This window comes from Mirounga angustirostris, unplaced genomic scaffold (genome assembly GCF_029215605.1).
Source record: "Mirounga angustirostris isolate CCGP_5_RB_7025 unplaced genomic scaffold, mMirAng1.0.hap1 SCAF_12, whole genome shotgun sequence".
Lineage (NCBI taxonomy): Eukaryota > Metazoa > Chordata > Mammalia > Carnivora > Phocidae > Mirounga > Mirounga angustirostris.
Genome location: NW_026991720.1, coordinates 12,666,377 through 12,679,579, shown reverse-complemented (window position 1 = coordinate 12,679,579; position 13,203 = coordinate 12,666,377). Strand labels below are relative to the sequence as shown.

The following is a 13,203-nucleotide window of genomic DNA, read 5'->3' as shown; positions in this document are numbered from 1 at the left end:
AACACACACTGCTCTCTTCATATTAACTCATTTGATTCTTCTAACAACTTTGTGAGATAAGTATTATTATTGTCCTCATTTTTTCTGGTGAGGAAACTAAGACAGAGTAATTAAGTAACTTGCCCTAATGAAGTTGGTATGGCTCTGTAATTAGGCAATTATGCTCTTCTACCCAGTTATATGGCCTGGGACAAATACCCTAACCTCTCTGAGCCTCAGTTTCCATATGTGCAACATGAGAAAAATGTCTGTCTTTTAAGGACATCAGTGCTTCCTAAACCTATATTAGACTGAGTGGAGTTAACCAAGTTAAGTGGGGTGGGGGGTGGGGGTGGGTAGGTCGTTTCAGACAGAGGTGCAGGTCGTTTCAGTAAGTGTGAAGGTCATGAGGTGTGACATGTTAACTAAAAGACCATCTGTGTGGCTGGAGCACAGAGGAAGGAAGTCGATTAAGAGTCACATAGTAGAGGGTCTAATAGCCTTAATTTTAGAAATGATCCTGGATGTAATAGGAATCCTTTAAAGAGTTTTAAATATCCGAGTTATATTACCACACTTAGGATTTAGAAAGCTTCACATGACTTTAGTAGGGAGACTGATTTTGGGTAGAGATATGGGTTATGGGTGGGAAAGATCTGGAGAGAAATTTAAGAGACTGTTGCAACTCTCCAGGCAACAGAGTGGACTAGGATGAATCTGAAATAAAGGAAAAGGATACCAGAGGTAATAGTGAGATCAGTTGAATGTGAGGAATGAGGGGTAGGAAAAAGTAAAGGCTGTTATCCAGATTTCTGGTTGGGTGAATGGTAGTACAATTTATGGAAATCAGGGACACTGGACAAGGAGGTATTTGGGGAAGGAGACAGGTTACTTTTTTGACTTACTGAGTTGGAAGTACTTTTGAGACATCAAATGTAGATGTCCATGTGAATGTAAAGGTCAGGAACTCATGACCCGAGTCTGAGCTGGGATGCAGATTTTGGACTTTGGGAATTTTGACAGGATTTGAATTCATGGTAGAAAAGATTATTTGAAAAGAGTTTATGGAAATGTGTAAAAGACAGAACTATGAAGAATTCTAACTGCCTTTTTTTGTTTAAAATTCTTATTTTGAAATAATTATACATATATAGGAAGTTGCAAGAAATGTGTAGAGTACCATGTACGCTTCATCTGGTTTCCACTGTGGTAACATCTTGCATAACTATGGCACGAAAAGATAGCAAACCATGAAACTGACATTGTTACGATCCGGTTTATTTGGCTTTCCTCATTTTTACATGTGTGTGTATTTAAATCTATGCAGTTTCACACGTGTAGGTCTATGCATCCATCACTACTTTGAAGACACAGAACAGTCCATCACTGCAAAGTCCCTCCTGTTGCCCTTCTATGGACACACCATTACATTCTCCCTCCTCCACACCTTGCCCCTTCCCTAAGCCATGGCAACTACTAATGTGTTCTCCATTCCTGTAATGTTGTTGTTGCAAGAATGTTACAGAAATGGAATATACAGTATGTTATATTTTAGGATTGGCTCTTTTCACTCAGCATAATTCCCTTGGGATTTGTCCAAGTTGTGTGTATATCAACAGTTTATTCTTTTTATGCTGTTACTCTGGGATGTGGATGCACGCTGGTTTGTTTAACCATTCACCCCCTGAAGCACATTTGGGTGGTTTTCAGGTTTTGGCTTTTACAAATAAAGCTGCTACGTTTTTGTGTGATAGTAAGTTTTTGTTTGTCTGGGATACATGTCCAAGAATGCAATTTCTGGTGGTATGATAATTGTATGTTTAGTTTTATACCATACTGCCAAATTGTTTTCCAGATTGGCTGTACCATTTTAGATTCCCACCAACAATGTGTGAGTGAACTATTTTCTCTATTTCTGTCAGCCTTTAGTGTTGTCACCAAAGTTCACTATTTTTCATATTAGCCGTTCTGTTAGGTATATAGTAATACCTTATTTATACTTTAATGTTCATTTTCCTAGTGACTAATGATGTCAAATATCTTTTCATGTGCCTGTTTACCATATGGATATTCTTTTTAGTGAAGTGTTTGTTCTTGCCTTTTGCCTATTTTCTAATTAGATTATTTGTTTTATTAACTGTTGAGTCTGAGAGTATGTATCCAGTCTAGATATAAGTCCTTTGTCAGCTAGGAGGTTTGCACATACTTTTCCCAGTCTATAACTTGTCTTTAAACTCTATTCAGAGGGTCTTTTATAAAGCAATTGTTTTTAATTTTGATGAGGTCCACTTTATCATTTGAGCCATAGGTTATTCAGAAGTATGTTTAAACTCCATGTACTTTGGAATTTTCCAGTGATCTTTCTGTTATTCATTTCTAGTTTAATTCCATTGTGGCTTAAGATCAGAAATTGTGTGATTCCCTATTCTTTTAAGTTTGTTAAGGTGTGTTGTGTGGTCCAGAATGTGGTCTATCTTGGTGAATGTTCCATGTGAGCCTGAGAAGAATGTGTATTCTGTTGTTTTTACAAAGGCAGTCTATAATTGTCAATTACATCCAGTTGGTTGAAGGTGCTGTGGACTTAAATGATATCCTGACTTCTGCCTTCTGCCTTCTGGAACTGTCCATTCCTGATAGAGGGGTATTGAAGTCTCCAAGCAGGAGGATAGATTTATCTATTCTTCTCTGTAGTTCTATCAGCTTTTACCTCACATAATTTGATTCTCTGTGATTATGCACCTGCATACTAAGGATTGTTATGTCTTCTTGGATCATTGATCCCTTTATTATAATGTAGTAATGCCTGTCTATCTCTGATAACTTTCCTTGAAGTCTGTTCTGTTTGAAATTAATATAGCTACTCCTGCTTTCTTTTGATTAGTGTTAGTAGGGTATATCTTTCTCCATCCATTTACTTTTGGTCTATATGTCTTTATATTTAAAGTGGGTTTAGGGGTGCCTGGCTGGCTCAGTCAGAGGAGCATGCGACTTGATCTTAGGGAAGCCCCATGTTGGGTGTAGAGATTACTTAAATAAATAAAACTTAAAAAAAATTTAAAGTGGGTTTATTGTAGACAACGTACAGTTAGATCTTATATTTTGATTCATTCTGACAATCTCTGTGTTTTAATTGATGTATTTAAACTACTGACATTCATAGTGATTATTGATATAGTTGGATTAATATCCACCATATTTGCTATTGTTTTATGTTCCTATTTTTGTCTTTCACTTTTTTTTGGTCTGCCACTTGTGATTTTAATGGAGTATTTTATATTATTTTATTCTCTCTCCTTTCTTAGCATATCCATTATACTTCTTTTTTATGGGTATTAAAGAGGGCACGTTCTGCATGGAGCACTGGGTGTTATACGCAAACAATGAATCATGGAACGCTACATCAAAAACTAATGATGTAATGTATGGTGATTAACATAATAAAAAAAAAGAAAAAACAGAAAAAAATTTTTTATATGGTTGCCCTAGAGTTTGTAATATAAATTTACAGTTAATCCTCGTCCACTTTCAAAAACACTATGCCAGTGCATGGATAGTATGAGTAACGTATGATAACAAAATAATTCTGATTTCTCTCTCCTTTCCCTTACATCATTGCTGTCATTCATTTCACTTGTATATGAGCATGTGTACATGTAAGCATACATCATTGAATACATTGCTGCTATTACTATTTTGAGCAAACTGTTGTTTATTATATCAATTAAGAATAAAAAATAAGTTTTTTACTTTCACTTATTCTCTTTGAAGCTCTTCCCTTCCTTATGAAAAACCGAATTTGTGACTTATATTATTTTCCTTCTCTTAAAGGTCTTATTTAATATTTCTTAAAAAGCAGGTGTACCGGCAACAGATTCCCTCAATTTTTGTTTATCTGAGAAAGTTTTTATTTTTCCTTCACTTTTGAAGGATAATTTCACAGGGTACAGAATTCTAGGTTGGTGCTTTTTGTCTCTCAATACTTCAAGTATTTTTCTGCACTTTCTTCTTGTTTGCATGGTTTCTGAGGAGAAGTTGGATGTAATTCTTATCTTTGTTCCTCCACAGGTAAGGTGTTTTTTTCTTGGGTTTCTTTTAGGACTTTTTTCTTTATCTTTGATTTTCTATCTTAAGTGATATGCCTTGGTCCAATTTTTTGCTTGTTGTTGTTGGTGGTGTTTTTTTGTTTGTTTGTTTGTTTTGTTTTGTTTTGTTTTTTGCATTTATCCTACTTAGTGCTCTCTGAGCTTCCTGGATCTGTGTTTTGATATATGTCATTTATTTGGAGGAAATTTTCAGTCCTACTGTTTCAAATATTTTTCCATTTCTTTCTCTCTTTCTTCTCCTTCTGGCATTTCCTTTATGCATATGTTACACATTTTTTTTTTTAAGTTGTTCACAGTCCTTGGATATCCTATTCTGTCTTTTTAAGTCTTTGTTCTCACTCCCTCTCTCTTTCTCTCTTTCCTTTCTTTTTAGTTTTGGAGGTTTCTATTGATATATTTGTAAGCTCAAAGATTCTTTTGTCAGCCATGTCCAATCTACTAGTAAGCCCATCAAAGGCATTCTTCATTCTATGGACAGCCATATGCAGAAGAATGAAACTGGACTACTTTCTTACACCATAAACAAAAATAAACTCAAAATGGATGAAAGACCTAAATGTGAGACAGGGATCCATCACAATCCTAGAGGAGAACACAGGCAGCAACCTCTTTGACCTTGGCTGCAGAAACTTCTTGCTAGACACATCTCCCAAGGCAAGGGAGACAAAAGCAAAAAGGAACTATTGGGACTTCATCAGGATAAAAAGATTTTGCACAGCAAAGGAAATAGTCAACAATACTAAAAGCAATCTATGGAATGGGAGAAGATATTTGTAAATGACTTGTCTGATAAAGGGTTAGTATCCAAAATCTATAAAGAACTTACCAAACTCAACACCCAAAAAACCAAAAAATCCAGTCAAGAAATGGGCAGAAGACATGAACAGACATTTCTCCAAAGAACACATACAAATGGCTAACAGATGCATTAGGTTTTTTTGTTTTGTTTTGTTTTTGAACTATACTTATGATTGGTGCTTTGAAATCATTGTCAGCAATTCTGTCATCTTAGTCATACAAGTCATACAACTTAGTCATGAGATTTTTCTCATTCAAGTTGTGATTTTCTTGGTTCTTGGTATGATGGATGATCCTCAATTTTCCTAGTTTGGATATTACACTATGAAACTCCGGGTCCTATTTAATCTTTTTTTTTAGCAGGCAGTTACCTCCATTCAGTTGTAGTGTGCAGGTCTTGGTGAAGGTCAGTGTTTAGCCTCTTTCTGAAGCTGCTTACACCATGCCAGCAGAAGTGGAGTGCTGCCTCATTACCTCATTGAATATGAGTGGGCTGGAAGTTAGCCTTCCCCCTCAACTACTTGACATCTTTTGGGTGGAAGTGGAGCTCTATCACATATCACTTGTTGCCACTAAATAGGGGTGGAAGCTTAGCTCCCTGTTGGGCTCTGCTCACACCAAGAAGGGGTGAAGTGAATTGAAGTTTTGTATTTACCAGCACATTTCCATGTTGAAGGGTGGGAATTGAAACTCACCTCCCTACTGTGCTCCATTTACCAGGGGATGGAGGAAACAAGGTTCTGAGTAGCTCTGCCTTACATAGTCTTGTTCAATCTAGTTGTCAAATGATGGTGAAAGCTTGGCAACCTGCTGAGTCCTGGGGACATAGGGCCATGTGTGGTGGAGGGAAGGAAGCAGAGTACTGTTATGTTTGCCTCAGACTGCCTCCATTAGCCTCCTGGTCACTGTGCAGAGGCTCAGCTTTCCCCAGGGCCCCCTTCATATTACCCTGGTTGAGGAACTGGAGTATTGCCTGCTTCCACTGAGAGTGAGGGTGGAATATTAGCCCCCTACTCAGCCTTGGTGAAACCATGGCAGGTGGGCATTTTTCCACTGTTGTTTGGTTAGAGTAGGGTGGGTGTTGTCCAAAAGAGTTCCTTTGTGTTAGACTACTCGTTCCCCTTTCTTTTGGCTAAGGGGAGCAGGTTTTTCTTGGAGTTTAAAATTTTTTGTTTGTTTGTTTTTTGTTTTTTGTCTTTGCTTTTTGGTGGTTCTGGATTATAGGCTACTCTGCTCCAGTGCCCTATCTTGGATCTATGAGATGTAAGGAGAATACCCAGGGAAGTTAGTATTATGTTGTTCTTTAAGTCCCCAGGTTCCTTAGGCAGTCCACTTTCTTCTTTCCATTATTCAGAGTCTTCCTGTGCTTGTTGTGTTTGTTGTGTGGGGTTTTTAGTTATAAAAGTGAAGAGCTGGGGGTGGGGAATGTGGCTACTCCTTCCTGGATCAAATGTAAAATTGAGCTCTAATGCTTTAGGGACTGCTAGAAGATGAGAGCCTGGTAATGTACCTTATGAGGCAGGAGAAATTAAAAATGTAATTTATACCAGTCAGAGGAGTCTGTTTCTAGGAGGAGGAAGTTGTTAATGTGTTCTTTGCCTGTGACAAATTAAGGAAGTTAAAACTGCAGACACAGTGAAGGCAGGTAGTTGCATTAATATGGAGTTAAAATTTGCCCAGTTAAAATATAACTCAAGGACATTAGGACAAGGGATCTCTGAGGAGTAATAAGAACATAATTAAAATGATGAATAAAGGAATCTAACTCAGGTAGAGAGAGAAGGTAAAACAGGCAGGTACTGACTGGAACGCAGGGGTAAGGACGCAATGTGTAAGTTTCTAATGAGTTCTTAGAATCAGTGACTGTAAAGCTTGGTCAAAAGTGAGTTAGGGCATCAGGGCTTTGATGGAAAGAAATCTGAGCATTTTTAGAGTAAATGACCAATATTTAGTTGGGGCCTCAGCCTGGCATATAACTCAGCTTTGATTAGGAGAAACCTGTTCCTCAGCTTTCCTTGGAAGTCCCAGTGGCTTGAAGGAACTCTGTCTTGTTGCTGCAGGTAAGATGGAGCTAGTAGTAGTGCAGACTTCTTAAAGCTAATGAGAGATGGTCTGGGGTCAGGAATAGATCGTGGGTTAAATAAGACTTAATTTATGCACTGGATTATTTTAGAGTAAGAAGGAATGTGAAGATTATCTGCATTCTCCAAACTTTTTGAGCATGAGAACCTCTTTTAGTCTTAAAATATTTTGACTCTTTGAATGATAATTATTGATCGAATACTTATGTAATGACAAAAAGGTGAATTCACTATCTTTGTTAAAGCAATATGTATCTTATTAAAATACTGTTTAACTGGATTTCCTGTCAGCTTTACCTTTGAAGTAGATCTTGTGTCCATCCACCCACTTACGTGCTCTTCATCTCCACCGCTGCCACTCTAGTGCAAGTCACATCACTACTATAGTAAGCCTGTCTCTTCTCTTGCCCTTTTCCAATCCATTTCTTTTTTTTCTTAAGATTATTTATTTATGAGAGAGAGAGAGCGCACGTGAGAGCAAGCATGAGCAGGGGGAGGGGCAGAGGGAAATGGAGAAGCAGACTCCCTGCCGAGCAGGGAGCCCAACGCAGGGCTGGATCCCAGGACCCTGAGATCATGATCTGAACCGAAGGCAGACTGAGCCACCCAGATGCCCCTCCAGTCCATTTCTAATCAAAATCCAGTGATTTTTTAAAAAAATAATTGGATCACATAACATTTGTATATTCAAATTCTTTAATAGATTTTTATTACACTCAGAATAAAATCTAAACTCCTGAGCATGGCTTTCAAGCCCTGCTTGATAAGCTCCCTGCCTCCTGTCAAGGCTCATTGTGGGCCAGTCTTTTCCTCAGCCTCTATGCTTCAGTCTCCTTGGCTCTCTTCAGATTCCTGAGCATTCCTAGTCCTAACTCCTCTTTGAGCCTTTGTATGTGCAGTTCCTCTCCTGAAGATCTCTTTCTTCTGCTCTTCCCATGGCTGGTTTTTCTCATCTTTCTGTCTCAGATTACCTGTCATTTACGTAGCAAGTACTTCTTTGCACACCCAAACTAAATTAGATTCTTCATTTACTCTTTCTTATTGTGCTTTCTCATGGAACACTGTTACTTTCTCATCACAATTTATAACTATCCATTTATGTACTTATTTGCTTGTTGTCTATCTCCCTCATTTCATGGAGGCAAAATCTACTTCTATCTTGGATACCTTTTTATATTTAACATCCAGTATGTTGCCTGGCACATAGCAAGTATTCAGGAAATACTTTTTAAAATAAATGTATGCATATATGAATTTGGAAAAAAAGTACACACACATATACATAACATTAACTCTTAGTCTTCTGATGATACTTGCTTCACATATGGATTCAGAAAACCATTTTATTAATTTCAGAGCCTCCCAGTGGACCCCTGCACACAAAGTAAATTTTATTCCAACCCACTAATTCATTTGTATAATACATACATATTGAGTTCCTGCCAGACACTGTCATAGTTAGTGGGGGATATTGTGTAAGTTATTGTTCCTTCATTACTTATCGTCTACAGGTAAAACCCCATGGACCCAGAAACATAAATTGACAAAGCAAGAGAAGCCCAAATTGGAAAAAAAGTGACAACAAAAAGAAAGGATCAAAAATCTCCAGAAACAACAACAAAACAAATAATAAAATGGCAATAAATACATATCAATAACTACTTTGAAAGTGAATGGACTAAATGCTCCAGTCAAAAGACACAGGGTGGCAGAATGGATTAAAAAAACAGGACACATCTATATGCCTACAAGAGACTCATTTTAGATCTAAAGACACCTACAGATTGAAAGTGAGGAGGTGGAGAAACATTTATCACACAAATGGATGTCAAAAGAAAGCCAGAGTAGCAATACTTAAACAAACTAGATTTTATCCCAGATTATAGCAAGAGATGAAGAAGGGCATTATATAATAATAAAGGGGACACTCCAACAAGAAGATATAACAATTGTAAATATTTATATACCCAACATGGGAGCACCCAGATATATAAAACAATTATTAAACATAAAGGAACTAATTGATAATAACACAATAATAGTAGGGGACTTTAATATCCCACTTACATTAATGAACAGATCATCTAAACAGAAAATAAACATGGAAACAATGGCTTTGAATGACACACTGGACCAGATGGACTTAACAGATAAATGCAGAACATTCCATCCTAGAACAGCAGAATACACATCCTTTTCAAGTGCACATGGAACATTCTCCAGAATAGGTTGCATTTTAGGTCACAAAACAGGCTTCAACAAATACAAAAAGATTGAAATCATACCATGCACCTTTTCTGATCACAATGCTATGAGACTAGAAGTTATCCACAAGAAAAAATTTAGAAAGACCACAAATACATAGAGGTTAAACAACATGCTATTAAAAATAAATGGGTCAACCAGGAAATCAAAGAAGAAATAAAAAAATACATGGAAACAAATGAAAATGAAAACAAAACAGTTCAAAACCTATGGGATGCAGCAAAAGCAGTCCAAAGAGGGAAGTATATAGCAATACAGGCCTACCTCAAGCAGTAAGAAAAAATCTCAAACACTCTAACCTTACACCTAAAGGAACTACAAAAGAAGAACAAATGAAGCCTAAAGCCAACAGAAGGAAGAAAATAATAAAGATTAGAACAGAAATAAATTATATAGAAACTAAAAAAAAAATACAGTAGAACAGATCAATGAAACCAGGAGCTGGTTCTTTGAAAAAATTAGTAAAATTGATTAACCTCTAGCCAGACTTATCAAAAAGAAAAGAGAAAGGACCCAAATTAATAAAACCACTAATGAGAGAGGAGAAATAACAGCTAATACCACAGAAATACAAATAATTATAAGAGAATATTATGAAAAACTGTATGTGAACAAATTGGATAACCTAGAAGAAATGGATAAATTCCTAGAAACATATAAACTATCAAAACTGAAACAGAAAAAGATAGAAAACTTGAACATACTGATAACCACCAAAGAAATTGAATCAGTAATCAAAAAACTCCCAACAAACAGAAGTCCAGGGACAATTCTACCAAACATTTAAAGAAGAGTCAATACCTGTTCTTCTCAAACTATTCCAAAAACGAAAAATAGAAGGAAAACTTCCAAACTCATTATATGAAGCCAGCATTACCCTGATATCAAAACTAGATAAAGACACCACTAAAAAAGAGAACTATAGGCCAATATCCCTGATGAACATGGATGCAAAAGTTCTCAATAAAATACTTGCAAATTGAATCTATTAAAAGAATCATTCACAACAATCAAGTGAGATTTATTTCTGAGCTGCAAGGGTGGCTCGATATCTGCAAATCATATGATACTTTCAATAGATGCAGAAAAAGCATTTGACAAAGTACAACATCCATTTGTGATAAAAACTCTCAACAAAGTACGGTTGGAGGGAACATTCCTCAACATCATAAAGGCCATATATGAAAAACCCACAGCTAATATCATCCTCAATGAGTAAAAACTGAGAGCTTTGCCTCTATAGTCAGGAGCAAGACAGCGATGTCCACTCTCATCACTGTTATTTAACATAGTACTGGAAGTCCCAACCACAGCAATCAGACAATAAAAAGAAATAAAAGGCATCCAAACTGGCAAGGAAGAAGTCAAACTTTCACTATTTGCAGATGACATGATGCTCTATATAGAAAACCTGAAAGACTCCACCAGAAAATTACTAGAACTGATACACGAATTCAGCAAAGTCACAGGCTATAAAATCACCATACAGAAATCTGTTGCATTTCTATACACCAATAATGAAGCAGCAGAAAGAGAAATCAAGGAATCAATCCCATTTACAATTGCACCAAAAACCATAAGATACCTAGGATAAAACTAACCAAAGAGATGAAAGACCTGTACTCTGAAAACTATAGGACACTTATGAAAGAAATTGAAGAGGACACAAAGAAATGGAAAGATATTCCATGCTCAAGGTTTGGAAGAACAAATATTGTTAAAATGTCTGTACTACCCAAGGCAATCTACACTTTTAATGCAATCCCTATCAAAATACCAACAGCATTTTTCACAAAAGTAGATCAAAGAATCCAAATAGCCAAAGCAGCCTTGGGGGGAAAAAAAGAAAAGAAAAGGAAAAGAAAAACAAACAAACACAAAAAAACAAAGCTGAAGGCATCACAATTCCAGACTTTGAGTAGTATTACAAAGCTATAGTATTCAAAACAGTATGGTACTGGTGCAAGAATAGACATAGATCAATGGAACAGAATAGCAACCCAGAAATGAACTCACACCTATATGGTGAATTAATTTTTGACAAAGCAGGAAAGAATGTCTAATGGGAAAAAGACAAGTCTCTTTAACAAATGGTTTGGGAAAATTGGACAGCCACATGCAGAAGAATGAAACTGGACCACTTTCTTACACCATGCACAAGAATAAATTCAAAATGGATTAAAGACCTATATGTGAGACCTGAAACCATAAAAATCCTAGAGGAGAACACAGGCAGTAACCTCTTTGACATCGGCCGTAGCAACTTCTTTCTAGATATGTCTCCTGAGGCAAGGGAAACAAAAAGGAAACAAAAACTATTGGGAGTACATCAAAATAAAAGGCTTCTGCACAGCAAAGGAAACAATCAACAAAACTAAAAGGCAACCTATGGAATGGGAGAAGATATTTGCAGATGATATATCTGATAATGGGTTAGTATCCAAAATATATAAAGAACTTATAAAACTCAACACCCCAAAAATGAATAATCCAATTAAAAGTGGGTAGAAGACATGAACATTTTTCCAAAGAAGACATACAGATGGCCAATAGACACATGAGAACATGCTCAACATCACTTATCAGGGAAATGCATATCAAAATTACAATATAACATCACCTCATACCTGTCAGAATAGCCAAAATCAAAAACATAAGAAACAACAAGTGTTGGTGAGGATGTGGGTGTTGGTGAGGATGTGGAGAAAAAGCAGCCCTCTTGCACTTTTTGTGGAAATGCAAACTGGTGCAGCCACTGTGGAAAACATCACGGAAGTTCCTCAAGAAGTTAAAAACAGAACTACCCTATGATCCAGCAATTGTACTACTAGGTATTTACCCAAAGAATACAAATATACTAATTCAAAGGGATACATGCACCCTAATATTTATAGCAGCATTATCTGTAATAGCCAAACTATGGAAGCAGCCCAAGTGTCCATTGACTGATGAATGGATAAAGAAGAGGTGGTGTATTTATACACAATGGAATATGACTCAGCCATCAAAAAGAATGAAATCTTGCCATTTGCAATGACTTGGATGGAGCTAGACAGTATTATGCCAAATGAAATAGGTCAGTCAGAGAAAGACAAAGACCATATTTCACTCATATGTGGAATTTAAGAAACAAAACAAATAAGCAAAGGGAAAAAAAGAGAGAGAGAGTGGAAAACCAAGAAACAGACTCCTAACTAAAGAGAACAAACTGATGGTTACCAGAGGGAAGATGGGTGGGGGAATGGGTGAAGTAGGTGATGGGGATTAAGGAGAGCTCTTGTGATGAGCACTAGGTGATGTATGGAAGTGTTGAATCACTATATTGTACACCTGAAACTAATAGAACAGTGTATGTTAACTAACTGGAATTAAAATAAAAACTTAAAAAAAATATTTTCCTGCCTCCTTTCCTAAATTGGAGAAAGTAGGATATATATATATATCATTTATATATAAATACATAATATATACACATACATAAATATATACATTTATATATATGTAGGTTGCAGTTTTATTTTTTATTTTATTTTATTTTTTGTGAATCCTAATTTTTATTTATTTTTGTCTTTTTATTTTTTTTTTAAGATTTTCTTTTCTTTTTTATTATGTTTAGTTAGCCACCACATAGTACATCATTAGTTTTTGATGTAGTGTTCAGTGATTCATTAGTTGTGTAAAACACCCAGTGCTCATCACAACATGTGCCCTCCTTAATACCCATCCCCCAGTCACCACATCCCCCACCCTCTTCCCTTCTGCAACCCTCAGTTTGTTTCTCGGAGTCCAGAGTCTCTCATGGTTTGTCTCCTCTGATTTCTTCCCCTTCAGTTTTCCCTCCCTTCCCCTTTGGTGTCCTCCGTGCTATTCCTTATATTCCACATATGATGAAACCATATGATAATTGTCTTTCTCTGCTTGACTTATTTCACTTAGCATAATTCCCTCCAGTTCTATCCATGTCGATGCAAATGGTG

At 36.5% G+C, this 13,203-nt stretch overlaps 1 protein-coding gene across 1 annotated transcript in view; it reads left to right on the top strand.

Annotated features, from left to right (window-relative positions):
* The window catches only part of TAS2R4 (taste 2 receptor member 4), a 45,552-nt gene that overhangs the window by 16,547 nt on the left and 15,802 nt on the right, over positions 1 to 13,203 (top strand). The window lies entirely within an intron of this gene.